This window comes from Gopherus evgoodei, unplaced genomic scaffold, assembly GCF_007399415.2.
Source record: "Gopherus evgoodei ecotype Sinaloan lineage unplaced genomic scaffold, rGopEvg1_v1.p scaffold_36_arrow_ctg1, whole genome shotgun sequence".
Taxonomy (NCBI): Eukaryota; Metazoa; Chordata; order Testudines; family Testudinidae; genus Gopherus; species Gopherus evgoodei.
The window spans coordinates 29,270-50,705 of NW_022060038.1; the positions used below are offsets into that span (position 1 = coordinate 29,270).

General features: G+C 48.9%; 1 pseudogene; it reads left to right on the forward strand.

Annotated features, from left to right (window-relative positions):
- Positions 1–5,251: 5,251 nt before the first annotated feature.
- LOC115641989 lies at positions 5,252–6,890 on the forward strand (annotated as a pseudogene).
- The last annotated feature ends 14,546 nt before the right edge of the window (positions 6,891–21,436 follow it).

Below are 21,436 nucleotides of genomic sequence, written 5' to 3' on the forward strand. Positions count from 1 at the left end.
AGGGTGTTAAACAGCAGCTACTGAAGTTGGACATTTTTAAATTAGCAGGTATAGAGAAAACGCAACCAAGAGTTTTAAAAGAGCCGTCTCAGACGGTCAGTGGACCATTAATGTTGAGACGTTCCAGAAGACTGGAAGAAATCGAATGTTGTGCCAATTTTTAAAAAAAGGCAAAGGGGATGACCCAGATAATTATAGACCTGTCAGTCCGACATTGATCCTGGGCAAGATAATGGAGTGGGCGATAAAGGATTTGATTAATAAAGAATTAGAGGGTAATATAATTAATACCAATCAACATTAATTTATGGAAACTAGAGCCTGTCAAACCAATTTGATATCTTTTTTTGATGGACTCAGGAGGCTTGGGTTCTATCCCCAGCTCTGCCTCAGACCTGCTGGGTGATCTTGGGCAAGTCACTTCCCCGTTCCATGGCTCAGTTACCTCCACCCTTTACCAATGGGGAAATGCTACCAATCACCTTTGTAGCACAAGATCTGCCACTGAAAAGCAGTGTGAAACACTAGGGACAATGTTTCACATGCACTCTACAGAGGAGCAAATGAATTACTAGGAGCAGGGCAAGGGCAAATCAGGCTCCTGGAACCTATGAAGAGTGAAGGTGGCTTGGTTTTATGTTTAGAGCATGAAAGCCCCCAAATTGTTCAAATTCCCTCTGTGCTAGATCTACCGAAACCTCTGCTGATCTAGGCAAACCCTGGCCCATCCCCCTCCAGGGCAGGGGGGCCTGTCTGGGGTGAACACGGTTCCATTCTGTTTGTGGTATTGTTGAGAGATCTGGTACAAGATATTTGCACCCCTATCTACCTCATCAGTGGGCCGGGTCCCTCTGCATCAGGGTTGTAAGGCAAGGCAGTGGACCTGCTGCTTCACAGATCTACCACCATCAATTTCCCCCTGCCCCCTAAGGAAGGAGAGCACAGCAGTGACTCTGAAGGGAAGGTTCCTTCCCCTGGTGCTGATAAACTCTCTGTGTCATGCCCAGTGGCTCTGAATCATAGAATATCAGGGTTGGAAGGGATCTCAGGAAGTCATCTAGTCCAACCTCCTGCTCAAAGCAGGACTAATCCCCAGGCAGTTTTTTACCCCACTTCTCTAAAGGGCCCCCTCGAGGATTGAACTCTCAACCTTGGGTTTAGCAGGCCAATGCTCAAACCACTAAGCTATCCCTCCCCTCCTTTTTAAGGGGAGGGGGAAGCAGAGGGGACAAAAGATTTATACCATCTGGTGAGATGGCAACGTGGGCTGGGAAAGGATTAGATGTGGCCCATAATGAAGTTCCTCTAGGGTGCAGGAATGGAGGGGGCAGACAGGATTGCCTCACAGAGAAGGGAAAAAACAAGATGGCGGCATCTCCGGCAGCATCAGGATAGCTGCCTGCAGACCCCAGAAGCTTTACCATAAGAGGCTCAGAGGTGCTCGAATGACAGCCCAGCCACTTTTTGGTCGTCACTCTTCCTGGGCCAAGCAGAGGCGAAAAGCACCCTTGGGATGGGATTTTCACAAACCCTAAGTGACTTAGAAGCCACAGCCCCATTGGAAGTCAAGTCAAGCCAATGGAACGTGTAGGCCCATTTGAGACTTTCTGCAAAGACAAAGACACAGCAGAGGAGATGTTGGAGCTTATTTTCCTACTACATTTATTGAGGTTTACCACAGCTGAACTTCCACGCAAACGTTCCTTTGTGTAATTCAAAGGCCACTTGGTCATAATTATACCCAGTGTACAAACATAAATGTATTCACCTATATTCTGTACCCACCAGCATACAGTTATAAGTACCAGCGGGATCAGGCCCGGGAAATACCTTTCCATCATGGTGCTCTCCAGAGGGCTAAGGAAAAGCTTTGACAAAGAACCCCTAAAAACCTGGCTTTTTATACACTATAACACACAAGAGATGTTGTTGCCAGTTATTGGACCTTAGCTAAAGGCAGGTGAACGAGTTTTAGGGGTGAACCTTGCCCTCGGGTCTGGGTAGGACAAGATTCATGGCTGGGCTCCTTTCTTCCCAAGGTTTCCTTCTTACCTCATTTTCCCATATTTCCTTCTAAACTTCATTTCTTTATAATAAACTAAAGAAACTGATTATTTACTGCACCTGGTGTCCAACTCTCTACGTTTTCTTTCTCTCTACGGCTTTAACCCAAACCTTAAATGAAATAACACTGGTATTTCCAGGGTCCCTAGAAGTCTAACACAACCAGTCCCTCTTGATCGGCATCTCATTCCTTTTGGTCACATGCTCTGGAGCTCACTCATGTTAAGATCTAGATTCAGTTAAAAACCATAGTTCATCCAGGTTTCACGTGGGCACCGGGGCCATGATGTTGCCATGTGAGAGCACAGGATGGATGATGTTTACGCTTGGCAGAATGGGATTTTTTATATGTATCATTTCAGCAGATAAGGTCAATGTTTATTTTTAAACATTGTTTTTTCTATTTTTAGTGACTGAAATTTTCGCAGTTGTGCGCAGTTATGGGTTCGAAACATTTTTCTTTTCGATTTTCATGAATGTAAATTTTCACAGTTGTGAGAAATGATGAGAGGGGATCAGACAATAATTATTCCATGACAGTCCATGTTGAGATTCAAACAGTTAAATCTTTATAGCTATTCAAACCCAATTTGTCAACATCACGTGTGAAAATATACACATAAATCACCTTAAATTCCAACAAAGTGGGTATTCACCCACGAAAGCTCATACTCCAATAAGTCTGTTAGTCTATGAGGTGCCACAGGACTCTTTGCTGCTCTTACACATCCAGACTAGCACAGCTACCCCTCTGATACTTGACACCTTAAACTGAACTTTCATATGTTCTCAAGCTGTATTGTTCTTGCCTGGCAGCCAATTTGATTATTATCGATGGAAATATTTTTTGGTCAGGTTTGGTGTGTGTATGGTGACATTGACATTTACCGATAGAAATCCAATCCCCTTCCATGTCCAGTGATGTCCAGCTGGGCTCCTAGCCCAGCTTGGCTCGGGAGAAAAGCTCTAGAACCTATTGCCATGGAGGTGGAGGAAAGTGAGCCCAATGAGAAATAGGGGTTGGATATTGGTGGGGAATCAAACCCACTCCTCAGAAGGGATTTGGGGAGCTGTTGAGCAGGAGGGGGAATTTATCTGAATGAAAGCTCTACCCACCCCAGGCCTCGCTGCTCAGGTCTCTGGCCACTCCTGCGGCAGGGCTGCTGTCTTACTAAGAGGATTTTTTCTGGGACCCAGTGAGTTAGGGCAGCATTTTGTCCCCTGTTTTATAGAAGAGGAAACAAGATTCTGGGTCTCACCCAAGGGCACACAAGGAGTTGGTGGCAGAGCCAGGAACTGACCCACATCCTCCCCGTTGTTTTAGGGCCCCTGAGAAAGACAGTCTGGGACAGGTGCCCATCCTGGGAGGAAGCTCCTCAGGGTCGAAGTGGGGCTAATGGCAGCAAAATGTATCTCAGCCACCCACTCAGAGACTGACATGTCAGTGCAGCTTAACCATGGGGCAGGAATGCGCAGACAGACCCTCAACAAGCTTCCTTCTCTGGCCAACGCCTGAAGGCCTCCTCCAGTCCCTCCTTCTCAGGGAGTTGTGGCAGTCACTACAGATTCGGGAGGAGGTGGGGAGTTTCTCTGGGAGTCAGGGTTTGTCCTGAGGAGGGGTTTGCTTGGGCAGCTGGGTTGGTGCTGCATGTTGTATAGGCCCAGGGGTCTGTATTGCTAGGGACAGGACAATATATTGGGTTATAGGATATGGCTGTGCTAATTGTGAAGATCACGCAAGGAGTTCCAGCAGGGACATGCAGCATGGAGAAGGAACTGACTGGAAAGCTGAGGGATTTAGAGCCTGGAAGTTCTCCAAGAACTATGCTAAGAGTTTTGGGAAACATCTGTCCATCCATTGTCTCGTCCTCTCCCCTTCAACTGGTATAGCCCAGTCTCAGTGAAGCTCTGCTGATAAACACCACTGGAGGCTCTGGCTGTCTTCAGCTGCTAAGTGTGTTTAAAGTTTGGATCATGGCTTTTTGTATTACCCTCTTGTTCCATTGTTGGGGCCGGTAAAGCTTTATTCATATTGTTACCCCCTTTGGCCTAAGAGATTGGACAAAGTTTGGGGCCCTGACAGTTGTGTATGTTAGGAGGTGAAACTGATGATGCAGTCACAAATGTCTTTGATGGAATCCTGTTTATTTACACAGAAGGGACGAAGTCCTGGTTCCTCCAGGAGGAACTAAGCAACAGCGGATAGTTTCTTTGTTTGCAGCTCCAAGCCTCTTTCTGCCAGCACTCTGCCGAAAAGCTCTCTTATCTTTCTCAGGGCCACTCCACCAGTGCTTCGGTGGCAATTTGGTGCTTCCTTCCTGCCTTGTTTCCCAGCTTCGCGGGCCTTGCTGCAGTGACTCTCTCAGAGACACCCAGACACACTCAGTTCCATCTGCATTTGCTGTATCAATCCCCAGGGAAACCCACGGGGCCACACAGTTCAGCCTCTACTAAAGCCTAGGCTGTGTGGTGGGTGCTGGCTTCTATTGTTTCAGTTCCCTGGTTAACAAAGGAGCTTACTCGCTTCTTCACATTTATCCTGAATGAAAGGTGGCTGCTACACTCTTGCAACTTCATCCGGATTTAACCCAGCCCAGAATGATATTTAAGTTTGCGCAGGGTAAAAGTGATGGATGGCAGAGAAGCCTCCATTCCCTCCCCACAGTAGTTGCCTGAGTAAAGACTGAGTAAGGATCCCAGCACTGTTTATTACTAAAACTAAGATGATCACAGATTTGGGGCCAAATTCACCTGTGAGGTACGAAGACCCGGCTCCATTGCCCTCCATCTAGTTGCACCTACTTACGCCACCAGGGAAGAATTTGGGCCTTTGCCAGGAAATTGTCAAGTTGAGGTTCTCAGAGCAAGTTGCTTGTGTGGGAGTTAGTGTAGAGGAAATCCACCGGTGCCATGGCAGCTTATGGCATCAGATGTGATGTCACAGTGCAGACACAGGAGGTTGCGGGCAGCTCCATCAACTGCTGCAGGTCGATAGAGGAGCAGAGCACCAGGGGAGCCCGGGCCTTGGTTGGAGACACTGGAAGTCCCTGTTGGTTCTCTCCGGAGGCCCATAATTAGAGAGGGCCAGTAACGGGGAAGCAGAAGACCCTGTGTCCTTTGCCTCTCGCCCCCATCCCTGTGCCAAAGCTTGAAAATGTCCCGTCACTGAGACACCATCCCTCTAGGCATGGTCAGAAGTGGAGATGTCCCTGGAGCTGGTCTAGAGGCTTCCGCTGCTCCCCGAGTCATCAGGGTGACCGTCAAGACCCCTGGGCAGAAGGAGGAGTTCGTGGTGCCCGAGGACAGGCTCATCAAGGAGTTTAAGGCTGGCATCGCAACCAGTTTCTCCTCTCCCACCAACCGGCTCGTGCTGATATTCGCTGGCAGGATTTTAAAAGATCAGAAGACCCTGAGCCAGCATGGGATCCAGGACGATGCCACCATCTACCTTGTCATCCAGTCACGAAGGAGACCTCAGGAGTGTCCAGGTCAGCATGCCGGTTCCCCAGAGGGTGTGGCTGCCACCCAGGTGGAGAAAAGCAGCCTCTCCAGGCTGGGCTCTGCTGGCAGCATGGCCTTTGGCACGGACAGCCTGCGGGAGCTTGCCAGCAACCTTGGCCTGAACACGACCAACTTCTCTGAGTTCCAGAACCAGCTCAGGTCCAACCCCGAGATGATGTTCCAGCTCTTGGAGAACCCTTTTATTCAGAGCCGGCTCTCCAACCCAGACCTGATGACCGAGCTGATAATGGACAATCCTCTGAAGCAACAAGTGATCCAGAAAACCCCGGAGATCGGCCACTTCCTGAACACCCCTGACATTCTGAGGCTCATGCTGGAGCTCGCTCGGCGCCCAGCCACTGTGCGGGAAATCATGAAAGACCCCAGCCAGGCCTTGAGCTTTCTGGGCAGCATCCTGGGCGGAGGCAGCGCCTCTCAGCATGTGGGTAGGGATCACTCGGATTTAACGCTGGAGGCAGCGCAGACACAGGCTGCAGGGAACTCATTTGCTTCTCTGAGGAGCAACTCATCCCTTGCCAGTAGCCAACCCCCTTCGCCCCCGACTTGTACTCTGCCATCCAGCTCCCCCAGTAACACCAGCAGCAGCAGCGTTGGCTGCAGCTGTAGCATTACTGACTGCACAGCACAGAGCTGCACCAGAGCCACTCCAGACCCAGGAAGAGGAGCCAGTGCTGCTGTCTCGACAGCCATCAAGAGCTTGCAGCAGCAGGCTGTCAAACAGCTTGTGCAAAACATTCTGGTCGGGCCTGGTGCGAGAAGCATGCGGCAGTCGCTCAGCCAGAACCCCGACCAGGGGACAAAGACGCTGCTGCAGAACCCCCCGATAGCTGGGAAGCCTCTGATGCAGCCCCTCCCAACCTTCCATCAGCAAATCTGGCACCCAGAGGTGCCGGCGGCCATGCCAGGCCCTAGAGAAATGCAAGTGCTGGCCCAGATTAAACAGACACTGCAGGCACTGGCAATGGGAGAACCTGGCATCCCACGGCAGTTCCTGTCTCCTTTAGCGGGGTCGGGGCATGCTGCAGGCTCAGCAGGGAGAACCCCCTCTAGCTCTGGGCTCAGGGAAGCCTCACAACCAGCCTCAGCAGCAAGCCAGCAGTTCACTGTTCAACAGGTGCTGCAGGCCCTTGCTGGAGCAAATCCTCAGGAAGCCCAAAACCTCTGACAAGCAACTGGAGCTGCTGAGGGCCTTGGGCTTCCCAAGCCGCCGTGCAAATTCATCAGCTCCACTAGCAGCAAGAGGAGATGCTGATGTGACAATGAACTGGCTCGTGGGCTCCCAGCACGGCTGTCACTTAACATGAAAAAAACAAAAAACAAAAAAACAAAGAATTTCATGATTTCTGATAAAAAGGCCCTAAATCTTTCAAGCCCTATCTTTGTTTATTTCATTCCAGGTCGTGTTGCTCTGCCTAAGATAGGAGCGCAGAGCTGTCGCCCCAGCGGGCCTCAAAGCTTCCTCTGTAAAAGGGGTTTCCTGCATCAGGAGAAAATAAAGTGACATGAAGAAAAAATTAGAGCTGGCCAAAAAAAAAGTATTTTATTTTCCAAGAAAAAAAGATGGCAAAACCATTTCCTGGTGGTTCTTAGCATCTCTTTGATGAACACCTACAAAGGTGGAGAAAAAAAGTCATTTTTGATTGAATTCTTTTCGGATTAAACATTTTTGACCAGCTCTAATAATAATCAGTTACCAGCTGTAGTAGGAAGAGAGAGCCAGAAGCACGGGCCTTCTGCAAGGCCTGAGACCTGAACCAAAGTCAGCAAAAGTTATGCTCTGAGCAATGCTCAGGCCCTGTGAAAAGCAGAAACCTCCCTATTCACCACCTGTCTTTGTACTTTTACTCCCAATGTTTCAGACAAGATATCACTCTTCATCACTTTTGTCAAACCATCCTCTCGTCTGCTGGGCTGGGGTGCACTTGTGCCGGACTGTGCTCACCTGTTCAGTGTGTTTTAGCAATGCTAGCGATACTGGTGCTGAGTTTGTGTGCTGGACACTGACTGGCAGGGATTCAGGAAGCATCTGCTTTTGACAGGGCCTGACGGTTGCTCGTAGTGTTACTTTTGCTGGCTGTGGCTTTGGCCTCAGGCCTTGTCTAGACCCATGTTTCAGGTTCTCTTTCTACTACACAACATGTATTTATATTTCAAAAACATCTCTGTCATGACTGTTCATCACGTGTGTGATCCCTACTGCTCCGAACACTGTTACCCCCCGTCTCTTCCTCCCCAACCCTTCCCCTGGGGCCCGAGTCAGCAAAGTCTGTCGGCACACGCCTAATGCGAGCACATGGGACTGCCTATGCATTTAAAGTTAGGAGCATGTTTAATCTCCTTGTTCAGTTCGGGCCTTGTTTGTTACCGCCAGGGCTGGCTCCAGGTTATCTGCTGCCCCGAGCAGCAAAAAAAAAAAAAGCCGATCGGCGGCAGTTCGGCAGCGGGTCCTTCACTCCCTCTCTTCCTCCTCTCTTCTTCTTCCATGGCACTTCGGCGATAGCCCAAAGAAAAAGAGAGGGACTAAGGGATGCACCTCCGAATTCCCGCCGAAGACCTGGATGGGCTGCCCCAATAGAGGCCGGAGCGCCGCCCCGAGCACCTGCTTCCTTAGCTGGTTCCTGGAGACGACCCTGGTTACCCCTGCTTGGTGTGTCTTGTTTAATTAATTATCGTTAGCTATTCGTATTACCCTCCCACCAAGGAATCCCAGTCATGGACTACATCCCTGTTGTGTCAGGTGCTGTACAAGCAGTATCAGATGAGAGGCACAGACAGACAGCTGGGGGAGTGCAAGGAACACTCTTGGCCAGCATAATGGGCAGTGGGCTTAGCACGTCAGCTGCCTCACTGCCCAGGTCATGACCTGCTAATTCCTGAGCACAAGAGTAACATCATCTAGGTGAGTGCTCCCACTGACTCAACAGCAGCTATTGGTGCACCAGCCCGCTGACACTTAGAGGACTTAGGTGACTGGGTCTGTGTAGCGCAGTTTGAAAAGGCCGGCACTGAACAAATGCACACTGTGCACCAGAAATCAATCCAGTCCTTTCTCAGACCTCGCAGCCCTCCTGCAAAGGTGGCAGGAGCATTTTCAAACCCTGGCTGTAACTCTGCTCTGAGGGGTGACTGAGTGGCCTGGGGCAGGGTTTTGCACAGGTTGTGCACGTTTGGGAAATGGAGGAAAAGAACCACTTGGTCAATCAGTCACCAGCTCCAGAGCGCCTGCCCGCTCAACTCGTACATAATGCCATATTAGTCAGCTCCTTAGGAAGATTTATACTCGGAGCTTGGTTAAAATGTTAGCTTAATTGCCCAGCTGCTCCTTGGGAAAGCAGAGCTTTCACAGCACCTTTCCAATGGCTCATCCCGGAGAGAATCACAGAATATCAGGATGGGAAGGGACCTCAGGAGGTATCTAGTCCAACCCCTGCTCAAAGCAGGACCAATCCCCAGACAATTTTTTGCCCCAAATCCCTAAATGGTCCCCTCAAGGGTTGAACTCACAACCTTGGCAAGGCTCAAACCACTGAGCTATCCCTCCCCCACTTTCGCAGCACTGGGTTGTGCTAGGCTCCTGGTGCAGTCGCTTGGCAGGCGAGGCTGGTTTAAGTATCGCATTCTGGGGCTTTCACCGAAGTTGGCCTCACTCAGAAGCCAGCCGGGCAGGAAAGGGGCTGAGTGAAACGGAAGGTGGATTTGGGGCCTGAGCCAGAGAACACTCCCAGTTACTTCAGTGGACTTTACAGTGGTCCCTTTGTGATTATTTGCACTTAGACCCTGACTGGGCAAAGCACTTAAGCATAGTCTGAGCTTTAATACATGCGTACATCTTAGCACATGCTTAAGACCCAGTGAGTATGTCTACGTGGCAATTAGACACCCATGGCTGGCCCATGCCAGCTGATTCGGGTTCCCAGGACTCTGGTTAAGGGTCTGTTTCACTGTGGTGTAGACATCTGGGCTTGGGCTACTGGAGCCTGAATCAGCTGGCATGGGTCAGCCATGGGTTTTTAATTGCGGTATAGCCATACCTATTATGTCTGCAGAAGAGAAGAATGAGGGGGGATTTGATAGCTGCTTTCAACTACCTGAAAGGGGGTTCCAAAGAGGATGGATCTAGACTGTTCTCAGTGATAGCAGATGACAGAACAAGGAGCAATGGTCTCAAGTTGCAGTGGGGGAGGTCTAGATTGGATATTAGGAAAAACTTTTTCACTAGGAGGGTGGTGAAGCACTGCAATGGGTTCCCTAGGGAGGTGGTGGAATCTCCTTCCTTAGAGGTTTTTAAGGTCAGGCTTGACAAAGCCCTGGCTGGGATGATTTAGTTGGGGTTGGTCCTGCTTTGAGCAAGGGGTTGGACTAGATACCTCCTGAGGTCCCTTCCAACCCTGATATTCTATGATTCTATGATTCTTTGATTATCTTCAAAGTTAAACATATACTTAAGTGCTTTACTGAATAGAGACAGAGATAACATATGCTTAAAGTAAAGCATCTGCTTACGTGTTCTGCAGATCAAGGCCTGAATAGATGCCTTTCCTCACAGCACTACTCTGAGAGAGATGAGGTGGGGAGGGAGACAAGCTACCAACTGAAGTTGGTCCCATAAAATATATGACCTCCCCGCACCTTGTCTCTGTAATATCCTGGGACTGGCACGGCTACAACAACGCTGCCAATAAAACTCCTTGTGGGCAAGGGTTAGCCCACCTACTTCACTGGTTGGCAAACAGAGAATTTAACTGTCTTGTCTAAAACTACACAACAGCAGAGCCATGAATGAGCGATTAGTTGATTTATTCAGATGTATTACGGCCACGTGATGATTCACTAATTCTTGAGAAATCCAGATTGGCCTCTCAACGCTCCATGCTTGTTCAGAAGCTGGTTGATACCAGCTGAACCCAGGAGTCCTAGATCCTAGTGACCCACTCCAAGCACAGTCCTGCAGTCTCTTCTCCTCTGATTTCAGCCTCCCTGCAGCATGCAATGCAAGTGGCTGCTTGCTCTGTAGAAATTCCAGCAGACTCCATTCCAACCCTCCCATAGGTCTCTGCTGATTTCTCTGGGAGGACCAGTAACCCCAGGAACCAGTGGCCTGATAAATCCATTGCTGGGTTCCAGAACCAGCTGACAACCCGAAAAACAGCAACTGGAATTGCTGCAAGGATTAACCCTTTATCACCTCTGTTCCTCTGCATCTGTGGGTGCAGAAAAGTTTGAGAACCACTGAAATAGCAGATCGCTGCTGCAAAGTCGTCACAGTCTATGGGCAGGCATGGCCGTGATATGCCACACACAATGCAGAGGGCCTGATACTGCCCTGCGTGGTGACTTCCCTCCCCATGTGCAGCTGTACAGAGGGAGTATAAATTGCTACCACTTTGATTCCCTTGCACGGGGACTGCAGGATTGAGCTGTAAGTGCTGACTGAGCAGCCTAGGTCTGGACACCCTTCCCCAGCCAGAGCCATGCAGCACACTCTGCAGAGATCTCTGCTCTCTGTTCTGGTGCTGATGACAGCTGCTCCAGACAGCCCTAGGGACAAACCCAGCACTTGAGGCTCTGTCACTGCCTAAGTGGTCGGATCATTCCTGCATGGGGTGCTGGTGTGTAGGGCTGGAAGGGATCCCCTGGGTCACTGAGTGCAGCCCCATCAGATACTGAAATGGGATCCCTGTTCAATGAGCAAGCACCTTGGGCTACAGGAAGGCAGCCAATAATGCTAAGGTCAAAAAATACACAGAGAAACAAAGGGTTAAATCCCTGTTGCTCTTCACCACCTGAGTCACAGAGGCAGGTCCCTGCGGCTCCCTGCTGGCTTAGAGCCCCCACTGGGATTCCCAGGGCAGCAGTATAAATATCCCTGTACCTCAGCCCCGGTCAGTGCGGATTCTCCTCTGCCTGCTGCTCCCCACCCAGATCACAGGCAGAGATTCCTCATCCTGGCTGGAGCAGGAGCCTGGTGAGTCTCTGGCATTAGACTTTTGGATGGATGGCAGCTCTCAGGCATTCAGCAGGGCCTGGTGGGATGAGACTGTGATTGGAGTGAGGGGCAGGGTATCTGCAGCTGGAGGAAAATACACCTAGGAGATGCAGCTTCTAGCTTCAAAGCTGGGAGACACCACTCGCCCAGACAGGATTTATTATAATGTGGTGTCACTGCCCAGGACACACGGCCATGCCCTGACCTGACAGAGGTTCTGCCTGTGACATTCTAACCCTCTGGTAAGGATCCCTGGGAGGGGACCGGGACCTGTCATTCCATGACATGAAGGGGACAGTGGAGTGTGATGTTATTGATATAAACTGGGACCATATAGAACATGGGTTGCAACCAAGGTCCTGTAGTGGCACCAAATCTTATGTAAAGGGGGTCATATAAGGTGTCTAAGACCAGGTTATGGGTTGCTGGTTATGATGATGCTGTCTGTATGTCTGTATCATTTTGTAGTTGAAGTTATGAGTATTGGCTGTATACTGTCTGTATTTCAAATTGGTGCTGTAGTTCTGGGAAAAATCCCAGACGAGTTGGTGTTAGCTCTGCTTAGCCTGCTTGATGGCCCATTAAAGATCATCAGCTACACAATTGAACCATGGAGAGGAGGCAGATACGCCTTGTAACTCAGCAGGGTGTGCAGGGACTTGCCCAGGTGACTGCAGACTCCATTTTGCTGTAATTTTCCACAGTAAGAACAGAGAGGTGTTCTTACCCCTGGAAGAGCCTATTTAAGGCTAATGCCTCATCTCCATCTGGTCTTCAATCCTGCTTCTTACCTCTGGAGGGACTTTGCTACAAATTGAAGCTCTACACAAGGGACTGATGACCCATCCCAGCTGGGGATGTTCTCCAGAGACTTGATTTGAACCTACAGTTTACTCTGTCACTGCTACAAACCTGAACTGGGAACTTTGCCTTTACTCTGTTAATTGATTCCATTCTAGCTCTCATCTCTAGCTTTTTCCCTTTATGAATAAACCTTTCGATTTTAGATTCTAAAGGATTGGCAACAGCGTGATTTGTGGGTAAGATCTGATGTGTATATTGACCTGGGTCTGGGGCTTGATTCTTTGGAATCGAGAGAACCGTTTTCTTTTATTGGGGTGTTGGTTTCCATAACCATTCATCCCCAGGACAAGTGGCACTGGTGGTTATACTGGGAGACTGGAGTGTCTAAGGAAATTGCTTGTGTGACTTGTGGTTAGCCAGTGGGGTGAAACCGAAGTCCTTTTTGTCTGGCTGGTTTGGGTTGCCTGAGAGGTGGAAAAACCCCAGCCTTGGGCTGTGACTGCCCTGTTTGAGCAATTGGTCCTGAATTGGCACTCTCAGCTGGGTCCCGCCAGAACCGCATCGTCACAGTGGCGTAGTCGTGCTTGGATCCACAGAACCAGGTCAGTTAAGCTTTGGGTCAGAACCCCACGCTATCCAAATGTGAATTTTGGTATTGAGAATTTGATTGGTTAAAGATCAGTAACCATGCGACAGAAAGCATCAGCAAAAGCAATGAAACTGCAAGCCCTGATGGACAGGCTGCAGTTGGAAAATGAGCAAAAACTGGCAGAAATTCGAATGAAAGAGAAGCAAGGCTTGGCCCAGCTGGAGAAAGAGGCTGCTGAGAGAGAAGAAAGAGCTCGTAAAGGGCATCTGGAGCTGCTGGCTGATGACAGAGGCTCAACTTAAATGTATACTCCAAATTAAAAAACATAGTCAGAGAACCAAAAAAGAGCCACCATGGCTAAACAACAAAGTAAAAGAAGCAATGAGAGGCAAAAAGGCATCGTTTAAAATGTGGAAGTTAAATCCTAGTGAGAAAAAATGGAAAGGAGCATAAACTTTGGCAAATGAAGTGTAAAAGTATAATTAGGAAGGCCAAAAAAGTATTTGAAGAACAGCTAGCCAAAGACAAAAAAAGAAATAGCAAAAAAAAAAAAAATGAAGTATATCAAAAGCAGGAAGCCTCCTAACCAACTAGTGGGGACACTGGACAATCGAGATGCTAACGGAGCACTCAAGGAACAAGAGACTCGAGCCAAACTGCAGCTCCAAGTAATGGAAGAGTGGAGAAAGTCATCGCCACCTGGTACTCCACATACCCATCGCCACGAGAAAAACTGGGAAAGGATGTGTCCCATTTACAACGATACTGAGGATATAGAGGAGTTTTTGTCCACCTTTGAGCGCCTCTGCAATCTGTATCAGATCCCCGATGAACAGCGAATGCCTGTCCTGCTGACCAGACTGACTGGAAAAGCCAGGTAGGTATTTAATGAATTGGGGGAACAAGAAGCCTGGATTATGGGCAGTTTAAAGATTCTGTGTTAAGGCGGTTCAAGGTGACTCCTGATTCTTACAGAGTTAAGTTTAGAAAGTTTAAGATGTCTCATGACTGTACTTTTGTAGAATGTGCTCATAAACTGAGGGCTTTTGTTAAAAAGTGGGTTATGGGGGGCAAAGGCATATGGGAATTTTGAAAAGCTGCTGTCTTTAATAACTCTAGAACAGTTCTTAGATATTGTGCCTGACCATATGAGAGCAGCTGTGTGTGATAGGGACCCTGAGTCAGTCCTATGGGCTGCAGAGATTGTGGATGCCCATACCCAAAACAGGGCTCGAGAAGGGTGTAAACCTCTGGGGAAAGCTGATCCCCATTCTCCCCAGTTCAAGAGGAGGGAAGGTTTTAAAGGTAAACCTGGCCCTAGCTCTTCTAGAGGAGATCATGGGGGCCCAGAGGGGAACTCTCACCCCAAGTATAAACCGGTTACCTGCTATCACTGTGGTGTGCTTGGCCACATCAGACCAGATTGCCTGACCCTGAAGGGAAGCCCAAAACCAGCAACCCCAAATGCCACAGCAAATGCTAATCCTGTTGTTATAAACTCTCAGGCAAGCTACACAGAGCCTGGCGTTGGGGCCCTGTGTGCAAATGCTGTTTCCGAGGTCTCTGAAGAATTGGACCTTAAAACTCATATGAAAGGTAAATATGGGAACAACAATGCAGAATTTATTAGCAGTGCAGCAGAGAATGGAGTTAGGTGTGTGGCATGGAGGGACACTGCAGCAGACATTACTCTGGTTAAAGCGAGTCTTGTCAGGGAGGAAGATGATTGGCCAGATGAAAGTGTAACTGTTGTAGCTTTATCTGAGGATTTTGTCAGGGTGCCTTTGGCTAAAATCCACCTGAAATGGAAGGGATTTGAGGGCACCATGGTTGTGGGAGTAAAAGACACAATCCCTAAGGATCTTATGATTGGGAATGATATTAAAGTTATGATCAGTCAAGTTAACATAAACAAGGCACAGGAGAGGGTTAATCCTAAAGATATGTATATGAAGGGTGTTTCCAAAAATTTGTCTTTGGAAAGTAGCTGTTTGGCTTTGAATGAAGTTGCTGAATGTCTGTCTAATGTCTCAGAAGTGAATCTGGAATTAGATCAAGCGAAGGGAGGGGGGAACAAGGAGATTTTGGATAAGCCTAGGCAGCCTTGTGAGCTAATGGCTATATCTAGTCAGCAGTTTGGGAAGACAAGGATAGTGGAAGATGAGTGTCCCTATCCCTTACCTGTTTCCTGTGTGGAAAAATGTGACAGTGAAGGAAATGTGCCTGTGTCTGTCAGGGGTATTGACTTGCCTATGGAAGAAGCTACCTCTGTCTCCAAGCAGTTGTCTGTGAACAGCCCTGTGTGCCGGAATGAGGGAAATGAAATCCCAAGCTGTGTGTCTAATCAAGGAGAATGTGTCTCTGGCTTTTCTTTGTCTGTGGAGCAGACAGAAGGTGCCTTTCAGCCTGTGATGGTTGAGAATAGTGCAGTTGTCCCAGAGTTGGTTCTGGATTCAACTAAAGCCCAGGAAGGGAATGGTCCTAAGTTTGTGTCTGCTGAGGAAAATGTCACTGTAACTAGCTTGCACCCAGTTAGTGTCGTAGCAAAATCCCCGAGACCAGACAATTCTGGTGCTTGTAGTTTGCCAGTTGCTATTATGTGGTTGGAAAAGGGTGTAGCAACTCTGTCTGAGCAGGGTGATACCCTAGCCAGGGCACAAGGAGAGCATGAAGATTATTTAATCGTGTTACCTACTGACAGTTTAATGACTTGTAGCAAGAAGGAAAAGATTCCTGAACTTGTTCATGGCCAAGGGAAGGAGAAGGCTTCTAACCTGTTAGCTAGAAAGTCTATAGGTTTGCCTGGAAGGGGATTGTGTAGAAATCTGCCTGATGGGCCAGAGGCAATTCTGAATGTAAGTGAGACCCAGAAAGAGTCTGTGGGGGCTCAGAGAAGTGTCCTTTAGAGGAAGCCCCAGGTGAAAGGGGTAAGGGCAGAAGTTCTGAGAGGGGTGAATTGTTGCTTAGAAAAGCTCATAGGGAAAGGAACCCCCGTGGTATTCTGTGCAAGCAGTTTACTGCAACTGAAGGGTGTGAAAGTGATTTAATCAAGGAAGTTTCAGTTCCTAACAGCCAGAAATTTTCTGTTGTGAAAGGATCCACTGACTTTCCTTTTAAAAGATTCAGTGTGGGTAACTTTGAGAAGGTCTCAGATGGAATAAAAGCTGTTAAGAAAGTTGAGCAGCCCTATAATCACATGGCTGTGTGGCCAGCTTGTTGGGAAGACAATTGTGTTGGGACAGGACTGTCTCCAAGCTGATTCTGTGAGTGAGCAGTTTATGCTTTATCTGAGGACAGATTGGGTTACTGATGTTTCAGAGCTAAATGGTTTTATGTCTGAACGCTTGAGGATGCAGGGAAGAGCAAGCAAACTCTCACCCTCTAACCCTTTGGATTCGTGTGGTATCTCTGTAAGACAGAGTCCAACATTGGAATTGGCAGCAGCTAAAAAGTTAAAAGCTGGTGTTTGTGTTAATGCAAGTTACCTGGCTGGCAGGGAGAAGAAAGACTTGCTAATAGCTGTTAGCACAGAGAGCCCACCCCATCAGCCAGTGAATTTGGTTAAGCAAGAGAAATCAGGGTTTGATCCTGCAGGACAAGGAGAAAAGAGAAAACTGAATTTTGCAAAGGGAAGCCACAGATTAACCCTAAAATGCCCAAACTCCTATGGTATTAATCCAAGGGTGTGGCATGACAAACATGATTGTAAATAGACACTTGCAATTAATTTGTTAAGTATCAGAGGGGTAGCCGTGTTAGTCTGGATCTGTAAAAGCAGCAAAGAATCCTGTGGCATCTTATAGACTGTGGCACCTTATAGACTGAAGAAGTGGGTATTCACCCACGAAAGCTCATGCTCCAAAACGTCTATTAGTCTGTAAGGTGCCACAGGATTCTTTGCTGCTCATGGGAGGAGTTTTCTTCCTCACTCCCATCTGCTGTTGAATGGCTTCTGTCCTGCAGCTCATGTGTTTCTCTCCCCTGGGCTATTCAATATATAGCCGCGGATAGTCTGATCACGTGCAGAAACACCCGAGAGGAAGTAAGGCCTAGTAGTTACAGGATGGGCCCGAGTCTGCAGGGAAGGGGAAGAGGAAGGGATAGGGGTTGTTAGGTGAGCTGGGATTAGGCGGGGCGGGGGGGGGCTGGGAGGTTCCTGGCACCTGGGAAGAGGAGAGGAGTGGGGAATGGTGATGGTGTTTGTAGTCTAGATGAATGGAGAAACCTCCCTCTAAAATCGCCTGGGTGCCCGCTCCCTGTCTGCTGTGGCAGAAACCACTTGGTGCTGACCGAAGCAGGGGGTGTGCATAGCTAAGTCTGTGTGTCTGCACAGAGTGACTGAACACAGAGGTTTGGAACACAGCTGTGTCCGTGTGATGTCCCCATACCTGTAATGCTGTGTGAAGAGCCAAACCACAACAGCTTATCTAAAATCCCAATCTCTGCACCTGGCCTCACCTCAGCCACCCCCATGGCATCTGCTCCCTTCCCAGGTGCTGTGTCTGGCTGGTCTGCAGAGACTCAGTCACGGACGGTCTCTCCCTACCTGTATGTGTGGCTCCTGGCACACACTGGGCACTACTCCAGTGACTTGTCACCCAGCCACTATACACAAATGTAACAGAGGGGTCATTCACCTGAGAGGGCTGGGCCCCTCCATCATTGTGAGCTCTGCTTTCCAGACTGGGCATCGCTCTTACTCCCAAGGGGAATCAGTGCATGAGGGGGAGGCCTATTCACAGGGATACACCTTGCCCTTGGACCTGAAACTGACCTCCAATGGTAGGATGTTCTCCCAGGCCCTCAGGGGTTAGATCTGGTCTCTGCTCGCTTTGGCATCCCCAGTGCTCCTGATGTCACCATGTCACGGCTGGGACATGGGCAGTCAGGCCCAGTGGTAAAAGCAGGAATTGGGCCAGAGCAGATCCCAAGAGGTCAGAGTCCAAGATAGGCCAAAGGGCAAAGCGAGAATCGAGCATCAGAAAGAAATCAGGGTCAGGGTACCAGGAGATCACAGGCAGGAGACAAACTTGAGAGCAGAACCAAGGATCAATAAATGGAGTCAGGTGGGGTTAGGATACCAGGACGTCAAGCTGGGGAGGGGGCAGGAGCCACATGTTACAGAGTCCAGAGCAAGGTGGATCCCAGTTCCAAGGACAACTTCCTGAGCTGGGTTTCTTTAAGATGGTGGTTCTCAAACTTTTGCACTCGTGACCTCTTTCACATAGCAAACTGTGGACTAAGCAGGACCCACAGCATCCTGCCAAGCAGATTCCAGGACTGGGGTCCTCTACAGGGTTTCACCTTCTGGCCTAGCAATGGCTGGCAGGCTGGCCAGTACTAGCACCTCAGTCACTGTAGACCTGCTTTAAGACCTGTGGTTCCTGATGTCCAGACAGTACTGGAGGCAGAGTCAAACAGGCCGATGGCAGCCTTCACTCCTGGCGCCCTTTACTATTGCTGCTGATCAAATCTGTGCAGAGAAGACAAATTCTCTGACTCAGCCCCTCGCTGATAGAAGTGATCAGGACAAACCACCTGACCCGGAATGCCTACAGGACATCACCCATTGATAATCCTAGACGTGTAGGACTGGAAGGGGTCCTCAATGAGTCATCTAGTCCAGTACCCTAAACTCAAGGCAGGAGGAAGTGACCACTAGACCATCCCTGACAGGTGAGAGTCTAATGTTGTTCTTAAGATGAGTCAATGATTTTTGAAAAGTGCCAGCAGATCAACTTTGAACCTTGGTATAGGAACATGGGAACCACCAGACTGGATCAGAGCCAGGTCCATCGATGTGTGTGGTCATTAGGTCTGGTTACTCGGGATATTTTTGATACCCAGATAAATGCCCAATCCCCTTTTTCATGTTGCTAAAGTCTTGACCTCATTTAATCCTGCAGCAGTGAGTTCCACAGTTTAATTATGTGTTGTAGATAAAATTATTTCCTTGTATCAGTTTTTATTTCTCACATTTGACTTTCCATGCATGTTCCTTGTTCTTCTGTAATGAGAAGAAGAGCAGCTCCTGATTTCTTCTTTCTATCCCGTCTACTGTCTTACATATATACATAGAGAGAGTGAAGCTGGGGGCGGAGGGAAATATCTTTTATTGGACCAACTTCTGGTGGAGAGTGGGACAAGCTTTCGAGCTACATAGAGCAGTTCTTCAGGTGTGGGAAAGGTACTGAGAGTGTCCCAGCTAAATACAAGGTGGAACAGACAGTTTATCATGAGTAGTTCACACCTATTCGAAGGGACCATTCAAGGTGAACAGGCCGACAGAAGTTGGTCCAGGAAAAGAGATTCCCTCCCTACCTTGTCTCTGTAATATCCCGGGACGGACAGGGCTATAGTGACACAGCACACACACAAATAGGTTTTCAAGATGGCTGGACTAAGTGAGACTAAAGACAGTCTCTATAAAAATGAATGATGGCTCTCAGGGGTCCCAGGACTGTGAGTCACCTTGTTACCCCCTGACTCAGTGAGAGGGAGTCTCTCTTGTGCTGGCTGGGACACCACCTGCCCATCAGCCACTCAGGCACCTTCCTCTGGGCTAGGCCAGACCTGACTTCATCTTACAGGTTAACAATAAGGGCACCTCCGCTTCTGAGCCCCTGTGAATCATTCCCCTGTGACATCCAGCCCTCGCACTGGCTACTCAGAGAAATCCAGAATCTCTGCCCCAAAAGGAGCAGCGTATCCCAGTTTACCAGAGTTGCTGTAAATCACCACTTCTATATTACACATGGTGCATGTGAGCACTTATAATAAAATAAAAGTTGGTTTAATTAAGAAGAATGGAGAATTAACTAGAAACGAGAGAGAGGTGGAAACAAATAGTTCCAATAGAACGTCACGAAATGAGAGCTTGGTCACTGGTTCCCTTTCCTAGTTAATAAAGTAGGTTTCTCCTTCCCAAAGCTTAGTCTGTTGCAGAGCTGGATAGTTTCACAAGAACTGGGAACCAATTTTTCATGAGAACATCCCTTCACTCCAAGATGTCTCCTCAGTAAAAGGATCCAGAGGGCCTCTCCCCACGCTGTGTTATCCTGAAAGAGTCTTTTGTCTCTGTTCTCAGGCAGGGCAATCCTGTCTGTTGTCATGTTCCTTCATTGTCTACAGTTCTCTCTGATGGTTTTCCATTGATAATCTTGGGGTGGATCAAGGCTGGAGAACTGAGCCTGACATTACATCCTGGCTAACCAGAATGGGGTGATGATGCCCTCCTGGAAGGGCCATCCCCTAGACACACTATGCCCTGGTGACTAACTTCTACTCCAAGTCCATAAAGCTCACTGTCAATAGCAATATGTTTCCTTAACTGTTACCGAGACATGCCTTTTGCAATGGTTTTTAAGTTTGACAAGTTACAAGCTTTCTGCACACACCTTACATGCTATTCTTTATGGGTCAATATTCCATAAGACTTGTGTGTGGTGTAGTGAGTGTGTCAGGTCTGAGACAAGACCTGTTTGCAAAGAACAGGGAACTCTGCCAGGGCCTCAGTGTCAGAAGCACCTTTCTAAATAATGGACAAAAGGAGAAATGATCAGATCAGACAAGTGAGAGGCGGAAAGGGTTAATTCTCTGCTGCTCTTCCCCACCTGAGCCAGTCACAGAGGCAGGTCCCTGGGGCTCCATGCTGGCTCTGAGCTCCCCCTGGGATTCACAGGGCAGCAGTATAAATATCCCTGTACTTCAGCCCCGGTCAGTGCAGATTCCCTGCCGCCTGCAGCTCCCCGGCCCGGTCACAGGCAGAGATTCCTCCTCCCCAGCTGGGACCAGAGCCTGGTGAGTCATTTGCGTAGATTGACTCTGTGAAGGGAAACACATGAAAGCTAGGAAATGTTTGAACTGGGGTTACATAGAACTGCAGGGGCAGGACAGGAGCCAATGGATGTGCCCCACTGGGGCTGGGATTTGGGGGACCAGTGGGTCTGGGTGGGGTGAAGGGGCAAAGCAGGGAGAGACAGCCAGAGGGGGAGAATGTAAAGGGCTGATAGCTGGGCAGCAGAGGTGACAGGTAAACAGCCACTGCCTGCTGCCTGCCCACACTCACTAGCCACTGCAGCTCACAGCCAATGATGGTGGGAAATGGGACCCTGTTGGCTTTTTTTTTTTTTAAATTGGGGATATACCAATCTCCTAGAACTGGAAGGGACCTTGAAAGGTCATTGAGTCCAGCCCCCTGCCTTCACTAGCAGACCAATTTTTGCAGCAGATCCCTAAGTGGCCCCCTCAAGGATTGAACTTACAGCCCTGGGTTTAGCAGGCCAATGCTCAAACCACTGAGCTATCCAGACAGCAAATAGTGGGGGTTGAGGTGATGGACCAGCAGAAGGAGCATCTTCACCCCCACCACCAGTCTTGCACACCCATCCCCATCGTCACCCACTGGACCTCCCCACTCACCTCTGGTAGGCGGGCATCTGGGAAGCAGGAATCTGGCCAGCAGCAGGACC